Source organism: Vombatus ursinus, unplaced genomic scaffold, assembly GCF_900497805.2.
Source record: "Vombatus ursinus unplaced genomic scaffold, bare-nosed wombat genome assembly UNPS02012082.1, whole genome shotgun sequence".
Lineage (NCBI taxonomy): Eukaryota > Metazoa > Chordata > Mammalia > Diprotodontia > Vombatidae > Vombatus > Vombatus ursinus.
In genome coordinates this window covers 1,924,206-1,947,702 of record NW_020951860.1, presented here as the reverse complement: position 1 = coordinate 1,947,702, position 23,497 = coordinate 1,924,206, and the positions used below count along the sequence as shown (strand labels likewise).

The following is a 23,497-nucleotide window of genomic DNA, read 5'->3' as shown; positions in this document are numbered from 1 at the left end:
AAGAAAGAAAGAGAAAGAAAGAAAGAAAGAAAGAAAGAAAGAAAGAAGGAAAGAAAGAAAGAAAGAAAAAGGCCTTGCTGTACAAAAATAGTTGAAGTAGCTCTTTTTGTTTATACATAGCAAAGAACTGAAAACCAAAGGGAAGCCATCAACTGGGAAATGGCTGATCTTAAAAAACATGGCATATGAACGGAATGAAATGTGCCATAAGAAATAATGGGAGGGATAGTTTCAGAGAAATCATGTGATTTCTTTAATGTGATAAATTTCAGAGACAGTTATGTGAAATGATGCAGTGAAGTAAGCAGAACCCAGAAACCAAGCTATATAATAACAACATTGTAGAGACAGCTTTAAAATATTATGGAGACCTAGTAAAGTATATTATATGTCTGTATATATGTCTAAGAATTTCAGACTATGAGATTCATAGTTACTTTTACATACTGTTCTTTGTCAATTAGAATATATATTTTTAAAATTTTTATTGTCAACTCCAAATTCCCTCCCTCTACCCTTTCCCCTATCTATTAAGAAGGCAAGAAATATAATACCAATTACATATATATATATATGTAATCATGCAAAACATTATTTACATATTATCCATGTTACAGGGGGGAAAAGGTAAAAAAAAAGAGGGGGAAAGTATCTAAAAGGTACTTAAAGACCATGAGGAGGGGCAGCTAGGTGGCACAGCAGAGCTCCAGCCTTGGAATCAGGAGGACCTGAGTTCAAAACCAGCCTCAGACACTTGACACTTACTAGCTGTGTGACCCTGGGCAAGTCACTTAATGCTCACTGCCTCACCAAAAAGGGAAAAGAAAAAAGAAAAAAAAAAAGACCATGAGGAAAAAGATAGATGGTTGAAATGATCATCCCACATAAAACAAAGGAGACAGCCTTAATGTTAAGTCTTCAAGGCCCACAGGTTTTAATGAAAAAAGTATCAGGTAATCCTCTCCAAATGCCAGTTGAAAAAAATTTTTCCAATTACCAAATGCCTAAACACCAAACCTACAAACCGTTCTTGACAAATCTTTAGGATACAATGCTACAGAAATTTCTATTCCTTCAAAAAAACCCAGAAATAGTAGATTTCTTAAATTAAATTTCAATAAAAACATTTTTACATATGCCCCCAAAATGTATTTCGTAGCTAGTAGTTCAAACACAGAAACTTAATGAATTTAAGGAATTCAGAGAAACATAGGAAGATCTGTTTGAAATGATGCAGAGTAAAATAAGCAAAACCTGAACAATAATACACACAATCAATCAATAGGCATTTATTAAGTTTCTACTGTGTACCGTGCTAAACAATGGAGATAAAATTTAAACTAAAAAAAAAAATGAAACAGACTAGTGGTGTCAAACTCAAATAGCAACCCCTACAGGCAGCAAACCAACTCGGAAAACCACAAATTAACATGATCCTTGTGGTATCATATTTTTTTTGTTAAACATTTCACAATTACATTTTAATTTGTTTCAGACAGCACTAAAGGGTTTGCAGCAACTCGTCTCAAGACAAGTGGTGTCAAACTCTAATAAAAACTGGGGGCCACTAAACTATACGTAAAGATCTCAGTAGTCAGTCTATTGACTTAGAAAACCACATATTAACATTATCTGTGTTCTATCATATTTTTATTTGTTAAATATTTCAAATTGCATTTTAATTTGGGCAAGGTTCAGGAGTGTTGGGGGTTACAGAATTAACATCTCTGCTCGAGACCTCCAATTTCTCTACCTTCCACTTAAAATAAGAAGGCTAAAAATGGATATGATATTAGAAAAGTTTTAAAAAGAAAATAAAGTCCTTATAAGGAATACTACCATGTGAAATAAAGTGCACATATGTAGAGGGAGAGATTTCTTAATTCTTGCATAGCCTATACCTTTGTTTATATAGATAGATAGATAGATAGATAGATAGATAGATAGATAGATAGATAATCTTTTTCTTGTCTTTCATTTTTCTGTTAAAACACAACAGATCTACATAAACAGATGCAAAGAAAAGCAAGGAGAGAATCAGGAAAATATGAAGACAACAATGTAAATGGAAAGAACAAAAAAATGTTTTTTAATGCTATGAAACTGCAACACCCAGTCCTGGCAGCCCCAAAAGTGACCTTCTGTCCTTATTTGGAGAGAGTACTAAGGGTGTGAAACATTTCACATCACCTCAGACTCAGCTGATATATTGGTTAGTTTTGCTGAATTTTTTTTTCCTTCTTTGTTATAAAGTTTTAAGAGACGGCTCTCTGGAAGAGGAAGGTGTGGTAGGAAAGGAAGGTGATATAAAAAACAAAAGATATCCATTTTAAAATATTTTAAAAGACAGAACACAAAAATAGTTATATCTTACTTTTAGTTTTCACCCTAAGTATACTTTTGCATTTGTTCTTAATGAATTTCATTATATAATTAACCAACAATTTCTCTAATTAGTCACAAGGTCACTTTCTAGTCTATCTTGCAAGGTATTTGCAACCCTACCCAAGTTAGTATAATGCATTATTTAAGTCACTGGGGAAATACTACACAGACTCAATACCAATGCCAACTTAGGACTACACTTGGAATATTCTAAGACTGACACTGAAATGCACTGACTACCCCTTGTTAGATATGGCCAACCACCAGATTGTACATCTAAGAATAGCATGAAATATATTACACTCTGCAGATTATAATCAACATGGAATTACACATAAAATACTCTGTAAGGCTGACACTGAGACCGGGGCAAGGAAAAGGCCATGGAGATAAATAGAAATGATTACAGTTAAGAGACATCAATAAAAACTTTTTAAAAATATCTCTTACAAAAAAAAAAAAAAAGAGGTGCTATCACTTCTAGGGCTGTATCCCAAAGAGATAATACAAATGGGAAAAGGACCCATATGTACAAAAAAATTTACTTATATTAATTTATTTTGATTTATCAATAATCACTTCCATATGCTTTTGAGTTTAAAATTTTTCTCCCCTTTCCTCCCCACCACCCTCCCCAAGACAGCACACAATCTGATATAGGTTATACATATACATTCCTATTAAACATATTTTCACATTAGTGATGTTGTAAGTAAGAATTAGAACCAATAGGAGGAATCATCAGAAAGAGGAAACAAAACTCAACAGAAGCGGAAAAAAAATAGCAGTTCAACTTCCATAGTTCTTTCTTTGGATGTGGATACCATTTTCTATCACAAGGCCTCTGGAGATGTCTTAGATCCTTGTATTGCCAGGAAGGGTTAAGTTTATCAATATTAGTAATCACACAACGTGGCTGTAATTGTGTACAACGTTCTCTTGCTTCTGCTCACTTCACTCAGCATCAGACCATACAAGTCTTTCCAGGTTTTTCTCTAATCAAGGGATTTAGAGTATTTTTTCATATGACCATAGATGGCTTTAATTTCTTCATCTGAGAACCGTCCATATCCTTTGACCATTTATCAACTGGGGAATGGCTACAAAAATATTTATAATATCTCTTTCTCTGGTGGCAAAGAACTGGAAATTGAGGGGATGTCCACAATTGAGGAATGGCTAAACAGGTTGTGGTATATGAATGTAATGGAATACTACTATGCTATAAGAAATGATGAGCAGGCAGACTTCAGAAAAACTTGGAAAGACTTGTATGGACTGATGCTGAGTGAAGAGAGCAGAACCAGGAGAACAGTGTACACAGTAACAGCCACGTGGTGTGATGACTAACTTTGATAGACTTAGCTCTTCTCAGCAATGCAAGGATCTAAGACATCTCCAAAAGTCTCATGATGGAAAATGCTATCCACATCCAGAGAAAGAACTATGGAGTTTGAATGCAGATCGAAGCATACTATTGGCTCTTTTTTTCTTCTGTTTTGTTTTGTTTCTTCTTTCTTGTGGTTCCTCCTACTGGTTCTAATTCTTCTTTACAACATGACTAATATGAAAATATGTTTAATAGATTGCATGACATCTTGGGGAGGGAGGCAGGAAGAGGGGGGGAATTTAAAAATCAAAAGCTTATGGAAGTGATCGTTAAAAACTAAAAATAAATTAATTAATTTTAAAAAAAAAGAGGTAAAGAAATATAGTATAGTCTCACTGGCTTATTTAACATAGGACAGCTTCTTCCTAGAGAGTTTCCTAGAAAGCTCTACATTTGACATACAGAAGCTAGATAGCCCAAGTGTACAGAGGACTAGACTTGAGAATCAAGAAGACCAGGATCAAATCTGGCCTCAGACACCTGCTAGCTGTGTGATCCTGAGCAAATCACTTAATCTCTGTCTGCCTCAGTTTCCTTATCTGTAAAGTGGAGATAATAACACCTACCTTCCAAGGTTGCAGTGAAGATAAAATGAGATATTTGCAAACCTTAAAGCACGATATAAATGACATTATCATGAGATGGCTTTTAAAAGGAAAATCCAAAACTTATTCACAAAAAAACCTTATAAAACACAAATCTTAAAAATAAATAAATAATTTACCTAGGATTTACTATTTTTACTACTATTTACTACCATTTTTTCCAGCTTGAAAATAACATTATTTATCATGGGATCATAGATTTAGAACTGAAAGCCACTATAAAGGTCACTTAATCTCATCCCCCTCACCTCTTCACAATTTATAGATGGAAGAACTAAGGCCCTGAGAAATTAAGTGATCGATCTAAGGAAACCGAACCAAATTTGTGACAAGTAATTTTTAGCATGCCCCATAAATGCTAAATGTAATAAAATGAGAAACTTTTTCTAACCAGATGTTATAAAGGTTAGAGTTTATATATGATCTGCTATTTTATGAAGCAAAAAACTACAATACCAGGAAGCATGATATAGTAGAAAAAGCTCAGAACTTGGAATTATACATATCTGTCATTTATTAATTAAGGTAACCGTAGGTTAAGTCACTCAACCTCTAAATCTCTACTTGCTAAAGTGTAAAAAGAAGGGATTGAAACTGATCAGTGGTATCAAACTGGAAGCTCATTTCAGTAAGCAAAACTCCCAAGCAGCACAACCAAATTAAAAAGTAATTGGGAAATGTTTCAACAAAATAAATAAAAATACAATACTACATATATTGTGTTAATCTGTGGTTTTCTAAGTCAATATGTACCCACTGGGGTCCATTACTATGAGTCTGATACCACTGGAATAGATGATCTCTTAGATCTCTCCTAACCCTGAGCCTCTCTGATTTTACAATTAGTTTCTTAAGTTCTCCAGGGTTCCTAAATAATACAGTGTCACCATCCAAGTCATTAATAAACTACACAAAGAATTAACTACAGTATATATCCAGGGTCGTCTTCTGCCACTATTTCTTTTCAGACAGGCTTAAATTAGTGACATGATTTTAACTTAAAATTAGGTTTGAGTAAAGTTTTATCAGAGATTTTCAAGCCTATATAAATATAACAAAGATAACATGTACTTATAAAGTAACGTGTATTTACTGGCCTAACCATTTTACACATTTTACTATATCCTTAGAAACAATCATTAGTACAGAGATGAGATTCACTATTCTTTTCATGAAACTTTAATTTGAATGAAGAAAATCATACAGGCAACATCTGTTATATGAACTTCAGTCCTGTGTTTGGATGGCACTGGAGCTATATGTACAGAAATGAGTCTTTATACTAACAGAGTTTACATTCTACTATGAATCAGAGCTGTCCAAAAAATGGAATGGAGTACCTTGTCAAAAAGAAAAAGAAAGATATCAACAAAAGTTAATCGCATTACAATTTACCTTCAGGATGATCAAAGTCTATAACCTCGCCATAATCTCAATGTCACTACCTTTCTAATTCTCACATTTAAAGGTCTTGTCAAGACAACCAAATCACCTAGGAAATGTTCCTTTAAAAAAGCTATTTTCTACTTAGAAAGTTTTAAAAAGCTACTATTACATAAGGTAGCTAGGATTCTGCACAAAGAATACTAGATTGAAAATCCAAGACACATTCTCATTCTAGCTCTCTAACTCCGTGAATGATCTTGGGCAAGCCTACTTCCCCTCTCAAAGTCTCATTTTCCGCATCGATGAAATTTAGATCACTAGATAAAATTAATTCTAAGGGCTCTGATGATTTTATGATTACATTTCAATATCAAGTGCATGGATGTAAATTATTTTGAAAATTACATTTTCCTCTTCTCACTTTAAGTTTATCATGACTTACACCCTATACAATTATATCTTTACAAACTATACAATAATTTCATTACAGTAATTTAAATAATAAAAAATGTTTCAAGTTAGTAATAATTTGCTCTTTATATGCTATAAATAACATAGGAATATACTATAAGTGGCATATATTATAAAAAAGCATATAATAATGTTCTATTTATAAATCACTCTTAATATTTCTATATGAATTAAAAGTCAGTATGACATATAAAATCCACTATGTGAATGAGAAGCAGCTCGGCCCAGTAGGGAGAACTGATCTCAGGCAGGAAGCTTTGGGTTCAAGTCCTGTCTCTGACACATAGGGGCTGCTGTGGACAAGTCACTGGACCTCATAGAAAGGATCCCAGGCAACTTTCTACAGCTGTAAATGAAAGAGCCTATATGCTGATGCACCTGATGTAAATTCTTACCCAGGAGCTCCTTACACTTAGGAAGTAAAGGTCTGGTCCAAAAAGACTTAGTTGAGATACAGAAAGAACCATGGAGTGAAGAAGAGCTGAGTTCAAGTTCTCCCTCTGATACAACCTAGCTGTGTGATCCTAAGCAAGTCACTTAATCTCTTAGTGTCAACTCTCTTAAAGACTATAAACTGCAAAACTGAGCTTCTATCATCTCACCTAGAGTTCCCTCTACCAATAAAATCAGAGGTCTAGTCCAAAAAGTGAAAATAAAATCAGAAGAGGCCCTAAGGAACTAACTAATTCATCAACAAACCATTCAAAAACACTAAGGTCAACCCAGAATTGGGTTTAAAAAAACAACAACAACCAAAAAAAAACCAAACGCATTCTCCAAGTAATCCTATAGGATTCTTCTTTTGGTTTAGAAACTCTCAAAATACAACAAATATGAAATGCATTTCTCTGTGATTAGAAGACTGAAGACATAAAGGCAAACACTAATCAATGGTAAGAATATAGGCTTCTGGCTCCTTTAGAAACACTTTAAAACACACAGTTCCTACGCCCAAAGGGCTATAAAACTGTGCATACCCTTTGATCCAGCAATACCACTACTAAGTCTGTATCCCAAAGAGATCATAAAAAAGGGAAAAGGATCCATATGTACAAAAATATTTATAGTAACTCTTTTTGTGGTGGCAAAGAACTGGAAATTGAGGGGATGCCCATCAATTGGGGAATGGCTAAATAAGTTGTGGTATATGAATGTAATAGAATACTAGTGTGCTATAAGAAATGATGCACAGGTAGATTTCTGAAAATCCTGGAAAGACTTACATGAACTGGTACTGAGTGAAGTGAGCAGAACCAGGAGAACACTATACACAGTAACAGCAATACTGTGTGATGACCAACTTTGATAGACTTAGCTCTTTTCAGCAATACAATGATCTAAGGCTATTCCAAAAGACTCATGGGAAATACAAGTGAATGTTGGAAAAAATAATAAAGATATTATAAAAAGCAAAAGAAAAAAAGAAAAAAAAACTCAGTTCCAGGAAGTTTCAAACTACTTTTGAACTCTTCTCATAAAATTTCATGATATCCCTATGAACATGATAAAAAGCAAGTACCGTCTCCTTTATGTAGATAGTAAATAAATGCCTATAAAGTGCTCAGTAATTATCTAAAATTTACTTCAAAGTGAATTTTATTTCACCTATTAACACTCATTAGTCCCATTAATTTTAAATTATATCAACTGGTACACTCCCTTAGGACTCCATTATATTTAATGGCCAGGCCTGAAAACATTCTCAAAGAAGGCTCAAATTACAAGGTCTAATTTCTATGAACAATTCTATATCATAACATCTCATATCAGCAGAGTACCTGACACATTTAGGTGATTAATAAATGACTGTTGACTTGCTAACTTAGAAACCTATTCAAACCTGTCAAAAAGTCAACAAGTATTAGTTAAGTACCTACTACGCTGAAAGCACTGTACTAGGCACTGGTAGTTAGTTATAAATACAAAAGTTAAACAGTTCTCACCTTTGAGTTTACATTCTATTAGAGAAAACAACATGTACAAATATGGTATGTACAAAATATATACAAAGTAAATGTATAGGCATCATATCAAGCTAGACTTGAAGACAGAAAGATCTAGGTTCAAATCCGGCCTTTCACAAATTAGCTGTGTAACTATGGACAAATGTAAGACTACCAAGTTACAAAGAAAGCATCAAACACTTTGAATGGCAGTGGAGTTATCTCAACTACAGTAGTGAAATCACTGTCTAGTCCCTATCCCTATATAAATTACTTTGGGTGGAGGGAAGACACTAGCAACTGGAAGGGGATCATGAAATGCTTCATGAAGAAGGTTAGTCAATCAATCAAAAATAAACATTTATTCAGTGCCTACCACATTCTGGACACTGTGCTAAGTTCTGAGGATACCAAAAAAAAAAAAAAAAAAAGCTAAAAGATAGTTCCTGCCCTCAAGGAGCTCACAATCTAAAGAGGAAGACAACAAACAAACAAATGTGTATGAACAAGGGCATTGATTAGGGAATGCCTAAATAAGCTGTAGTATATGAATGTAATCACTCAACAAAGCATCTGTTATATGACAGACACTGATAATATAATGGAATATTACTGTGCTGTAGGAAATAGTGAATAATGAATGTGATGAAACATAAAAGTATGGGAAGACTTAAGTGAACTGATAGAAAATGAAGTAAACAGAAACAGGAAAATAATGTGCACAATGACTACAACAATGTAAATGGAAAGAACAGCAACATAACTGCTGAAATTGAGTACTATAAAATTTAAAGACCAATCTTGGCTCCAAAGTAGATATATAAGAAAGTAGCTTCCCTCTTTTTTGTAGACATGGGAGTACTACAGCTGTGGCCTTCGATGTCAGACTTTTTCCAATGTATTGTTTAGTTTTACCAAAGTGTTTCTTCTCTTTTTCTTCTTTGTAATTACTATAAGGACTGGATCTCTGGGAGGCGAAAGGGAGATACACACTGGGAAATGTGTCAAAGAGGTCTTCCTTTTATCTGGATATTTGTAATACCTAGTAGTAATACCACTTAGCTAATACATTCCTCTATTAAGTTCCAATAGGAAAAATTCTTCAGTTGTTGAAGGCTGAACTCCTATGTATCAAATTTGCCTGGGAAGTAGAATGCTGACGATTACTACTAATAACCCCCAGAATTTAATCAGCACTCTCTCTTATTTTAAAGAATAGGCCTGAGGGACAGCTAGGTGGCAAAGTGGATAGAGCTCAGGCCTTGGAGTCAGGAGGACCTGAATTCAAATCCAACCTCAGACACCTGACACTTACTAGCTGTGTGACCCTGGGCAAGTCACTTAACCCACTGCCTAGCAAAAAACGGAAACAAACAAATAAAGAATAGGCCTGAGACAGAATGTAAATATAAGAAAATAATCTGAGACAACAAAATTTCAAATTTATCCTTCAAAATGCTTCTAAAGGCTTTTAAAAAGGATAAAATTTTATAGCCTTTATTTCCATGCTATTCCCTAAAGAACTTTCCCTAACACTCATGAATCCCTTGAAGATCTTCCAAGAATAAGATTTACAAATACTTTCATAGTCCTTTAGTATTATTAACCACATTTTACAAATTTAATTGATTTAATCTTGATTACAAATTTAATTGATTAATTTAATTAATTCAATTTAAATGATCTAATCACAATCACAGAGCTACAGAATGGCAGAGCCTTGATTCAAACCCAGATATCTTTCCACTACAATACAATGCCTTCCATAACCACCAAGCAACTGAAAATTAACAAATTTACACCAGGCAATGGAAAGCACAGCCCCAGCTCTATGCCCCTAGGATAAAAAAATTGCTTTAAAGTAATTCACAAGCTAGCACCAACTTATCTTTCCACTAGTCTTTTACTACTCGCTTTCTACACAGTGCAATCCAGCCAAACTGAACTTTTCCCTGTCTCTCACACACAAACTGAACTTTTCCCTGTCTCTCACACACACCACCACCTCCTCACCTACAACTCAAAGAATTCTCTTTTTTAAGATTCAGTTAAAGTACCATTTTCTACAAGAAACTTCTCCTGAATGCTCCTCTCCCCATAACTACTAGTATCTTCCCTCCCCAACTACCTCGATTTAACTTTGTACTTATTCTCTATATACTTACTTGTTGTCTCTCCTGGATCAGAGTGTAAGTTCTTTGAAAATAAATTGTTTCATAGGCAATTAATAAATACTTGTTGATGGATTCCTATCTGATGTTAATGAGTTGATGTATTAATAAAAAAAAAAAACATAAATATGTGTGGCTTTCTAAGTCAAAGTATGACCTATAGGGATCCTTATGTATGGTTTAATGGTCTTCTTAGAGTTTGACACCACTACTCTAATAGCAATGGAATAGCCTTAAAGAACATTGAGTCACTTGCACACCAGGTCATGAGAGGACTCTAGTGGTGGGATTTGCTTTACTAAATTATTTAATTCAAACCTGGTAATAACCGAAGTGTAACATGGTTTTCCTAATATGCAATCCCAAATGAGATTCACACAACCACTTTTGATAGATAATGAGTATCAACATAGTAATGAAGCTTGGGGGGGGGGGGGGGAAGACATAGGATCCAATCCTGAATTTGATTCTAGCTGGGGGACTGCTTAGCAATCAACTGACCTCTGTGACTCAACCTCCTCATCTATAAAAATGGGACAATAACACTTGAGCTATCTCCTTCACAAGACTGTAAGCTGTTTGTAAAACACTTCCTAAATCTTAAAGTACCACAAAAGTTATTACAAAATTATACAGGCACGAAACAGATTTTTTTAAACTATTGCTGTTATGAGTTTACTGCCTTTGAGAACTTAGTATTATATACTCTGACAAACAGAATAAGAACTAAATTACACACCAAGTCAACACAATTTAGGGTAGTTAGGGAAAACAAAATTTGTAAATTTCCTATGAGAAAAGTGTTCATAAACTTCCAAATTCTGAAACTTTGAGAAATAAACTTCACCATAACACTGTATGAAGTACCACAAGAAATAACCTATTTGAACTGGCATAACAATTGGGGGGGGGGGATCAATTCTCTAACACTGTCAGTAGGTGTATTATAGTTAGTCCTCAGCAAATGTGCAACAGACTCTGAACTAATCTAATAAGGCAACTAATCTTAATAGTTAAATTGTGAAATGGTAAATGCAATTTGTACCACTAATGAGAAAAATTCAGTAGTTTCTAATGTACAACAGTTTATTATTCACAATTACCACAGAAGATTCACCACAAAAGGTTTTTTTTTGGACTTAGCTTTTCTTAGAAAATTAGCTATACTTTTAAATTTCAAAGAGCAAACTATTTATAGAAAAGGAGCATTTCATCCTAAGATCACTTCAAAATCTCATCAAATTTTATAATAAACTAGTTAATTATCATGAGACAGTGTGTGTGAAATATTCTCACATCTCCCTGATGGGTTAACTGCACTATGACAACCATATATTTAGCTTTCAAATCAATGATCTCAAATCAACTCTCTACCTAAATTAGAGATGATAGTGAAAGAACGGAAAGGAGGAAACCAATTTTGGTAAGGGTGCACACACTTCAATGACCAGAATTGATAAAGTGTATATGACACCCCCCCCCAAAAGGGAAATTCAGCACCTAAAACATCAATTACCTCTTGCAACAGCTTTCTTGGAGTGGTAGGGGGAAGACGGTGAAAGGAAGATAAGTGGTATTTTCTAAATTTGTATTTCTGGAAACAGGGATAAAAGTCCAAATGGCAAAGACAAAAGACAAGCTCTTCCCTGGGATCAAACACCACAGGAATTGTATTGCTCTCTCTCTTCCTAACCCAAACTACAATCATCTCCCCATTCTTTACCTTATTCCCTCGTTGCAACTTCAGAAGACCCTAATCATTCCTGGAGGAGAAATGAGGGAAGGGACAAAAGAACGAAGATAGAGGACGAACTGGAACTTTCTCAAAAACATGGTAAGCCCACCCTATTTGTTTTTAAATGCTCCTGGTGAAGATGATTGGGGAAAGAGTTGAAAAATTTGCACATGGTTCCAAAGGGTACCACTGCACAATACCTATGGCTTGGAAGCCTTTCAATTCAATTCCTCCATCAACTCCACAATATCTCCAGAATGTTTTCTCTCCTAGGATTCAATATCAACCCACCTAGTCTTGGTACCACCAGACAGATTTACCTACCAACAAACATACAGATAATTAACACCCCAAGTTATAAAGAAAAGAAATGCGTGCAGTCAAAATCACAAAACTCAGTCTGTCTTGAAAACAAATTTCTGACCCAGTTCTCATTGTGGAATTTAGAGAGAAGCTAAAGCTGTCAAACAAGAAAAACAGCAAATCCCAAAAAAAAGCAGAGAGCCCTAAGTACACAATCTTAAGTGGTCTAAGTGGGTAAATATGTTTCTCCGGAGCTTCAAAGATGGGATGGGAGGAACTCATGAAGGATGTTTTCAGTTATTTCCAAAGGTAAATAAAGGCACCCCAAAATTCACGGTAAAGAGGAAACGAAATCAAGTAAACAAAGCATCTATAGGAGACAATAGTTGGTAGGCTGATCTTCGGGTGGGAGGTCGATACGGAGCTCCTGGGATGGCAGGAGGATGGGGAAATCGTCTGCTCCAGAGGCAGGGACAGCAAAGGAACCCCTTCCCTTTTTAAAGAGAGAGGGAGGTGTGACAAGCCCCTGATGAAAAAATAACGGGACTTCGGCCTCCAACCAGGAGAAAGGCTGCGGCCGGGGAAGGAGAGGCGCGCACCCTCCGGGAGTCCTTTTGACAGACAAGGGAGGCTGGTTCCCTCAACGCTTTCCCTCCCCCACCCCGAGTCACCCCCGTCCGCAGTCGGGGAGAGGGGTTTGTTTGGACTCCAGGGTCCCTCACCCGGAACTTGTCGCCGCCTCTCTGCGCCAGGCTCTGCCTCCTCAGAAGGGAAGGGGGGGAAGGAGGGGGAGCGGAGGAGGGAAGGGGGCAGAACCCGCTCCAGCCGCTACGGCGACCGCCTCCGCTCCAGCGAAAACGCGTCCGTGTCCGCGCTGCCGCTGCCGCCGCCGCGACCGCCGCGACCGCCGCCGCCGCCACCGCCACCGCCTCGTCTTCCCCGCCCCAAGGCTGCACGTCGCTGTGACACGCATCGCACGAGACCTCTCGGGCCAATACAACAGCGCCCGGTACGCAGGCGCGCCAGCCACAGCCGGAAGTGCTTGCTTCCCCGAGCTCACCCCCTCCCCGGTGCATCTGGGGCATTTGTGGTTCGGCCGAGAACAATCTTAGACAACAAGGAAGCACGAGCTCTGCCTTCTCCCCTCCCTCCTCCTCCCCCGCCCACTCGGAGCGCGGGGACGCGCGCAGCCCCCGCATCCCACGGAAGCGGAAAGCCCAGGGATGCGAGGAGCGCGGGCCTGCCTCGGTAGCGTGTTTTCTCGTCTCCATAGTTACGGGTTCGCGCTTACCCGAGAGCTGGGAGAATGTAGTAGGGACTAGAGGCGACGAAGAGTTTGGAGCCACAAAAGGACCCCGCAGCTGCCAGCCGCGCATCCTGGTCTCTTAGGCTCGCGGGTCGAGCCCCTAGGGGTGTCCGAAAACAACCTCGGAAGTGTCCCCTAGCCCAAGTTCCAGACCAAGGCGCGACCTTCACCCACACTACTCACAGAGTGCATTTCTACCTGCCTCGCAACCGAAGAAAGGGGGAGCCGGGGGGGGAGACGCAAGGATCAGCTTCAGCAGGCGAGGGTTACGCTAAGATCGATTGGATTGCAAGCTCAAAGTCTTGGTGCTTTCCCACCTTGGCAGTGGAAATCTAAGAAAAGATAGGCTCAAAGCTTATAAAGTCATGAAGGTTTAAAATAAGGGTCCCCATGGACCTGTTTAGGATTCCCCTCCTTGAAACTTGAAAGAAACGAATAAATAAATAATTGCTAGTTTACACATTGTAACAATAATAATAATACACATTGTAATAATGTTGATTTGGAATCAAAGATTTTGAGCTGGAAGGGGGCCTTTACCTAAGAAAATCTCTTAGATACCTTAAAAGGCAAACTCCAACTCTTACTTGCAAGCACTCTAGTCATAGTCTTAACAAATTTAAGCCCTGTTAAAGTGGAAAAAAAAAAAAGATATTTATACTTACAAGAAGATAGTCCACAAGTTCCTAGTGGATGACCTCTTCCCAGTCACAGTGTCAACACTGGTTCTACTTACTGGAGGTCCTTTTAATATATTCAGTTCCTCTGCCACTGTCCAATCTTTTCATCTGCTGCTGTTTCGAAACTCTCATAGTCCTGAGTGCTGTTTATCATTATAGAGAATCCACTTTTATATAATCAATTCTCTACTCTTGCTTCTGTGATTGAATTCTTTGTGAGCAGGTATTTGATATTTTGTTCATCTTAACTTGTCACCTTCCTCATTGTCCCTTGGTGGAGATCAGCTTAAGGATACTGTGTCATTCTCAGCGTGACACAACCATGGGTGTGACTAGGTAAATTGAGTACATTCCAACTTATGGGCCCCACAGCAACTGCATGTTATAGGTGGTGTTGGTGGTTGTTTTTGTTAAGGTTTAGACCAATTCACATGTAAAAATACACAACGGGTACATACATACAAATATATAAATACATTTGTGTGCATGTACAGCCCTACTATCCCCCTTGATCCTTATCTTCAAAACTTCATTTTCATAGTAATGACGCCATTTCCCTAAAAGCGTCGATCATGATGTCCCCACAGTTTGTTATCTGGGAAGGTCCTGTCCTTATAATATTTCCTTCTTAGTGCAACCAACTGCCTTAGGGCAGAGTTTCACGGGGCAAAAACCTCTTTGATGTTTAAAAAGTGCCAAAAGCATAGGTCAATTAATAGACCACTGAATAGAAGTAAGACAAATTATTATTTCTCTCTTGAATTAGGATCATGGTTTTTCCTCTTTTCTACTTTCTCATCTAGAAATCAAACAGCATGGGAAATCTTGCTCAAAGACTTACCCAGTCAGGAAAGCTAAGATCTAATCAAAGACAGTAAAGAAATCCTAAATTTAGGTGAAGGGTGGATTCCTGCTCATTGTGTTTACTCAGGTCTGGGAAAATGTGGATTCTCTCTTTTGTCAGACTGCTGCTATAGAAATTGATGTCACTTTGAACAAAACAAAATTAATAGAAATATTAATCACAATGTCACTTGGTGCAATGGAATGCTAGATCCAGAGTCAAGAAGATCTGAGATTAAATCCATCCTCAGATATTTATTAGTTGTGTGACACTAGACAAGTCACTTAAACCTCTGTCTCAGTTTCTTTAACTGGAAAATGGAGATCAAAAAGTGCACCTACCTCCCAGGGTTGTTTTTAGGATCAAATGAGATAATATTTGTAAAGCATTTAGCATAATCTCTGACACATAATAGGTACCTAACAAGTACTTATTCCTTCCTTAAATGGGAAAGTGGGAGTATTTAAAATTTTTCTGTTTTCTGTTTTCCCATGAAATGGAAATGGATCAAAACTTTATGAAGCTATTTTAAAATTCAGTATTAGCATATTTAAGACCTGTTTTTTTTCCCTCAGCACAATCTCATAATTAGAACCTTCTGTATAAATTGGAAATGAGACAAACCCAGAAGTTAGACATTAAAATGGAATGCCTGACCAATCCCTATAATTGCCCCCACAAAAATATTTAACAAATAGTCAACTTTTAGTCAGTCCACTGGATTCAGTGGTTAAGTGCTTTGTAAGTGATCTAGCAGTCTGACAAAAACAGTGAAATTAAGGTAAATGTTTCTGTTCCAGTATATGAACCATTTAACAAATCAATGATGTTCAGTAACTATGTTGATAGAAACATAATTATGCTGAATTTGAGGGTCTACATATAGTAGGTCTCCAACCACTTAGATTCATCATGCCACATTAAATCCCCATTGTTTCCAAGGCATGTGTCATGTTTCAATCTGTGGACATGTAATAATATAAACGCATTTTCTTTTAGGATTTTAAGTAACTCAGCTGGAATTCAATCACCTCCACTAGTCTTATTGTTAGCAATGCTTCCTAAGGCCTACTTGACTTCATTTTCTAAGATGTCTGACTCTACAGCAGCAATTACATTTTCGTGGTTATCAGTGACGTTAAGATCTTTCTTGCATGGAACATTCCCTTAATATCTCTAATTTTCCTGAAGAGATAGCTTATCTTTTCCATTCTATCGTTTTCTTCGATTTCTTTGCATTGCTCATTTAAGAAAATCTTATCTCTCCTTGCCGTTCTATGGAATTCTGCATTCATATCTTTCCCTTTCTCCTTTACCTTTAGCTTTACTTCTTTCCTTAGTTATTTGTTAAAACATCAAACAGCCATTTTGCTTTTTTGCTCTTCTTTTTCTTTGGGATTTTGTTGTTGTTGTTGTTGCTACCTCTTGCACAATATTGTGAACCCCTGTCCATAGTTCTTCAGGCACTCTATCTACCAGATCTAGTTCCTTATATCTATTCTTCACTTCCACTTCATATACATAAGAGATGTTATTTAGGTCACACTATATGGTCTGATGGTTTCCCCTACTTTCTTCAATTTAAGTCTGAATTTAATTTTAAGTCTGAATTTCACAACAAGAAGCTCATGATCTAAACCACAGTCAGCTCCAGGTCTTTTTTTTAACTGACTATGTAAAGTTTCTCCATGTTTGACTGCAAAGTGTATAATCAGTCTGATTTCTATATGGATCATCTAGTGTTGTTCATGTATAGAGCTGTCTTTTGGGTTGTTAAAAAAGAGTGCTTACTTACAGCAAGTTACCTTGACAAAACTCTATTAATGTCAGCCCTGCCTCATTTTGTACTCCATGGCCAAACTTGGAATGCTACAATATCTACCATCATACCCCTATGACAATGCAAAAAAAAAAAAATTTATGTTGGAGAGGCTGTGGAAAATAGTCACATGAATTCACTGCTGGTAGAGATGTGAATTACTCCAAGCATTTTGGAAAACAATTTGGAATTTTATAAGAAAAATTATTGAAAATTTATTTATACTCTTTAACCACGTCCTTCCACTGTTTGTTTTACATACCAAAGAGATCAATGACAGAAAGATAAGTCCATGTCCATACAATATACTGATAGTGATACTATTTGTAATAGCAAAAAGGTAAAAAGGAAACCACTTGCCCAATGATTAAATTGGGAGAATAGCTGGACAAATCAGAGTATATATTAGTGTGTCATAAAGGAAAAAAGATGAAGAATTCAGGTATGAGAAGCTGTGTATAACATGGTACAGAGTGCAGAAAACAGAACAGAAAAAACAATATACATTCTGCCAACAATTATGTAAACAAAGATAGCATTAAATGACAAAAGCTGCAGGTGTCCCTTTTGGGATACTTTAAAATAGTGGAAAACATTGATGCTAATTTATTAAGGTGAAAACACATGCCTTGTGGAAGACTTGATTGTAAATTTGTATAGATTTCTTTTTCTTTTTTTTTTTTTGAGGCAATCAGGGCTAAGTGACTTGCCCAGGGTCACACAGCTAGTAAGTATCTGAGGCCAGACTTGAACTCAGGTCCTCCTAACTCCAAGGTCAGAGCTCTTAGATTTGTCAAAACAAAGTCTGTCAACAACAGCAACTAAAATTTTAGACAACTGCTTAGCCTTAGATAGAAGGAAATGGTAAATCACCCCAGTATCTTTACTGAGAAAGTCCCCAAAGGGGTCACAAAGAGTTGGACATGACTGAAAAATGACTAAACAACAACAAATTAGCCTTAGAAAAATACTAGGAGTTTGACTGATCACAAAATAGAACTAAATAATTAGGATGAAATAAGGAAGGAAATACTGTCTCTGCAGCCAGTTGGTTTTCCTAAGTAATGTTAATTGTTCAACTCCTTTTCTTTTTTTTAGAGAGGAGTAAAGAAGAGGAAGTAGAAAAAGCTTTTCACTTTCATTTCTTCCGATACTGCTAAGGGCACAATATAGCATTTATTAATGCATCTGGCATTGCATAAAGATCTGGGAGCTACACAGCTCAGATAAGCAAAAATGTGCCTAACCTCCAGGGATATCTAATTTAAAACTCATGTTGACAACAGAGAACAACAGTTTGGTAAACTGAGGGCCTCAATGCAATCAGATAAGTAAATAAATAAATATTTATCAAACATCATCACTGAAAATGAAATGACCGTATGAGAATAAACATCAAATAAAGCATAAAACAGAGAGACATGCCTGCAAAAGGTATTTATCACTGTGAGAGAGGAAATATAGTGCAGAATCTAGGTCAAAGATGGCTACTCTGTAGATGGTGAGGTCCTCCAGACACTCCTATTTGAGGAGGACATTGTGCTGGTTGTATCAAACTCCAGAACGAATTGTAGTCACTCAATGGAGTTGGCCTGTCCATCCTCATGGGAAAGAACACGGGGATGAAGAATATCTATTGCCCTAGATAACAATATGCATTTGGAAGGACACCTGGTTAAGCTTATACAGCAATATGTGTATATGGGACAGACAGTAAAGGCAGACAAATAAGTTGGGCCCCGAACTGAACAGGAGGAGGAGTGCAGGATGGATGTCTTAAGGAAATTGAAAAGCTTTTTTCTTGACCCTCTACTTTCCCATGAAAACAAAGGTCTATCTCTCCAAAATGCATAATTTTTGTCAGTATTACTATATGGCAGCAAGACAAAGAATATCATTGCATCTAAAAAACTAAAAATCAAGAGAGGGCAAGAGAAAGGTGCATGGTGGGTGGGAGCTGGCTGCAATATACGCCAGTGAGGAAGTAAATAAAAGAACAGGAATAAAAGATGTCATCAAGGAATCACATGATAGAAAGAAAAGATCAAAGAAAGAAAGCAACCTAGAGTTGCCCGACAGTTCCAGCCTTGCTGATTCCAGCCCAACATCAGGTAAGCTGTCACAACCCTGCAGCCTTCAATGGCCCACCAGGAGGAGATCCTGAAGCCCAGGTGGTCGAGCAGGCAAACGCCAACAGCTGGACCTCCGAGTGCTGCAGTGAGGGCAGGGAAACCCGTGGAAACCAGCTCAGAAAACCATCAGGTACCTCAGCATTCTACAGCAAAGGAGTCTCCCAGTACCTCAACAGAACTAAGGGAGGCAGCACTGCAAGGCGCCCCAGGCAGATAAACACCCTGCAGCATCTATCTAAAAGGAGCTGAACAAAGCTAAAGGAAAGGAAAAGCAGGCAACCTAGATTTGCCTGAAAGTCCCAGCCTTGCTGATTACAGCCCAACACCAGGTAAGCTGCCAGAACCCTACAGCCTCCAATTGCCAACATAAAAGGCCCCAGCACACAAAGCCAGTGACCAGGACCTAGGCTCCCAACACAAGAAGCTTGGATCAGTGCCCTCTGCTCCTGAGCAGGAGAACATAATCTCTTTAAAGGCCAGGGAATAAAGAAACACCATGAGTAAAAAGAAATGTACGATAGATTCGTATTATGAGAAGAGTGAAGATCAAGACAGAAATTCTGAAGAGGACAACATTGTCATCAAACCCACATCTGCAACATCAAAAGGGAATATGAACTGACCTGAAGCCCAAAAAAACCTTCTTAGAAGAGCTCAAGAAGGATTTTAAAAGTCACATGAGAGAGGTAGAGGAGTCCTTAAAAAGTACAATTGGCCAACTAGGAAAAAAGTACACTGAAGAAAACAAGTCTCTAAAAAACACAACTGGCCAACTGGGAAAAAAAAGTACACTGAAGAAAACAAATCCCTTAAAAATACAATTGGCCAATTGAAGAAGAAAGTACAAAATCTAACAGAAGAAAACAATGTTAAAAATTAGAATTGAACAAATGGAAACTAATGACTCTATGAGAGAGCAAGAATCAGTCAAACGGAAACAAAAAAATGAGAAAATAGATGACAACGTAAAATACCTCATGGGTAAAACAACTGACCTGGAAAATTGATCCAGGAGAGACAATTTAAAAATTATTGGTCTACCTGAAAATCATGATAAAAAAGAGCCTGGACAATATCTTTCAGGAAATCATAAAGGAAAACTGCCCTGCAGTCCTAGAACCAGAAGGTAAAATAACCATAGAAAGCTCCCCACCTGAAAGAGATCCCAAACTGAAAACGCCAAGGAATATAATAGCTAAATTCCAAAATTACCAGATTAAAGAGAAAATCCTGCAAGCAGCCAGAAAGAAACAATTTAAATATCATGGAACCACAGTCAGGGTTACACAGGACCTTGCAGCCTCTACTAAAAGACCATAGGGCGTGGAACATGATATTAAGGCAAAGGAGCTTGGAATCCAGCCAAGGATTAACTACCCAGCAAAAATGAGAATGATTTTTCGGGAAGGAGGTGGATATATTCAACAAAATAGGGGACTTCCAAACCTTCCTGATAAAAATACCAGAGCTCAACAAAAAATTTGATCTTCAAGGACAAGATTCAAGAGAGACATAAAAAGGTAAATGGGACGGAAAGATACTATATGTTGTTAATAAGGGCAAAATGTTTACATCCCTACAAGGGAAGATGACACTTGCAACTCTTGAGAACTGTATTGTTATTATATCATGTTAAAGGAGTATACATAAACGGGGTGGATATAAGTTGACTTTGATGTAATGATAAAAAGAAATCTAATCAATGGGTTAAATGGATCCAAGTAAGTGGATTAGTCTGAGTTAAGAAAATGTACTGAGAAAGGAGGAGGCAGACAAGGGTAAATTACATTATAGGAAAAGACACAAAAACCTATTAGAACAAAGGTAAAGAAGGGAGGGGGATGAACATTGAACCTTATTCTCATCAGATTTGTCTCAAGAAGGAATAACATAATCAGGTATAGAAATCTAACTTGCACTAAAGGCAGTAGGAGGGAAAAGGGGAAAGGAAGGGGAGGGGGGGATAGAAGGGAGGGAAGAAGCAGTAAGGATAAAGGGGAAGAAAAGGGTAAGGGATAGTAGAAGGGAGGTGGGCCTGAAGGAGGCGGTGGTCAAAAGCAAAACACTAGTGTGGGGTGGGGGAAGGAGAAAGGAGAAAGAAAAGCATAAACAAGAGAAAAGAATGGAGAAAAAAACAGATAGTAATCATAACTGTAAATGTGAATGGGATGAACTCTCCCATAAAATGGAAGCATATAGCAAAATGGATTAAAAACCATAATCCTACAATATGTTGTTTACAGGAAACACATTTGAAAAGGAATGACACATAAAGGCAAAAGGCTGGAGCAAAATATATTATGCTCCAACTGAAGTAAAAAAAAGCAGGGGTAGCAATCCTGATCTCAGACAAAGCAAAAGCAAAAATAGATCTTATCAAAAGAGATAAGGGAGGAAACTACATTCTGCTAAAAGGCACCATAGACGATGAAGTAATATCATTACTAAACATATATACACCAAATGGTATAGCATCCAGATTCTTAGAGGAGAAGTTCAGGGAGTTACAGGAAGAAATAGACAGCAAAACTATACTAGTGGGTGACCTCAACCTCTCCCTCTCTGAACTAGATAAATCTAACCACAAAATAAACAAGAAAGAAGTTAAGGAGGTGAATAGAATGTTAGAAAAGTTAGTTATGATAGACCTATGGAGAAAACTGAATGGGGATAGAAAGGAATATATTTTTTTCTTGGCGGTACATGGCACATACACAAAAATTGACCATGTACTAGGGCATAAAAACCTCACAATCCAATGCAGAAAAGCAGAAATATTAAATGCATTCTTTTCAGATCATGATACAATAAAAATGATGTGTAATAAAGGACCATAGAAAGATAGACTAAAAATAATTGGAAACTAAATAATCTAATCCTAAAAAATGATTGGATCAAATAACAAATCATAGAAACAATCATTAATTTCATTCAAGAGAATGACAATAATGAGACAACATACCAAAACTTATGAGATGCAGCAAAAGCAGTTCTTAGGGGAAGTTTTATATCTCTAAATGCTTACAGAAATAAAATAGAAAAAGAGGAGATCAATGAATTGGGCATACAACTAAAAAAAAACTAGAAAAAGAATAAATTAAAAATCCTCAATTAAACACCAAATTAGAAATATTGAAAACCAAAGGAAAAACTAACAAAATTGAAATTAAGAAAACTATTGAACTAATAAATAAAACTAAGAACTGGTTTTATGAAAAAACCAATAAAATAGATAAACCTTTGGTTAATCTAATTTAAAAAAAAGAAAGAAGAAAACCAAATTACTAGTATCAAGAATGAAAAGGGTGAAGCTACCACCAAGGAAGAGGAAATTAAAACAACAATTAGGAATTATTTTGCCCAACTATATGCCAACAAATTTGACAATCTTAGTGAAATGGATATATATTTACAAAAATATAAATTGCCCCGATTAACAGAAGAGGAAGTAAAATACTTAAATAACTCCATCTCAGAAACAGAAATTGAACAAGCCATTGATGAACTCCCTAGGAAAAAATCTCCAGGGCCAGATGGATTTACATGTGAATTCTAGCAAACATTTAAAGAACAATTAATTCCAATACTATATAGACTATTTGGTAAAATAGGTGAAGAAGGAGTCTTACCAAATTCTTTTTATGATACAAATATGATGCTGATACCTAAACCAGGAAGAGTCAAAACAGAGAAAGAAAATTATAGACCAATTTCTCTAATGAATATAGATGCAAAAATTTTACAAAATATTAGCAAATAGATTACAGCAACTTATCACAAGAATAATACACTATGACCAGGTAGGATTTATACCAGGAATGCAGGACTGGTTCAATATAAGGAAAACTATCATCATAATTCATCATATCAACACCAAAGCTAACAGAAACCACATGATCATCTCAATAGATGCAGAAAAAGCTTTTGACAAAATATAACACCTATTCCTATTAAAAACACTAGAGAGCATGGGTATAAATGGAGTCTTCCTTAAAATAATAAATAGCATCTATCTAAAACCTTCAGCAAGCATAATATGTAATGGGGACAAGCTAGAAGCACTTCTGATAAGATCAGGGGTGAAACAAGGATGTCCATTATCACCACTGTTATTCAACATCGTACTGGAAATGTTAACTTTAGCAATAAGAGAAGAAAAAGACATTGAAGGTATTAGAAAAGGCAAATAAGAAACAAAGCTATCACTCTTTGCAGATGATATGATGTTATACTTAAAGAATCCCAGAGAATCAAGTAAAAAACTACTTGAAATAATAAACAACTTTAGCAAAGTTGCAGGCTATAAAATAAACCCACATAAATCATA

General features: G+C 36.6%; 1 protein-coding gene across 2 annotated transcripts in view; it reads right to left on the bottom strand.

Annotated features, from left to right (window-relative positions):
• The window catches only part of ADIPOR2 (adiponectin receptor 2), a 70,124-nt gene extending 55,540 nt beyond the window's left edge, over positions 1-14,584 (bottom strand). Inside the window, exon 1 of one of the 2 annotated variants that reach the window (XM_027857280.1) lies at positions 14,361-14,584. The gene's annotated coding sequence lies outside the window, so the exon portion shown is untranslated. Of the gene's footprint in view, positions 1-13,111; positions 13,262-14,360 lie in introns of those variants that run through there. The other variant, XM_027857279.1, reaches the window with a different exon arrangement.
• Positions 14,585-23,497: the final 8,913 nt, after the last annotated feature.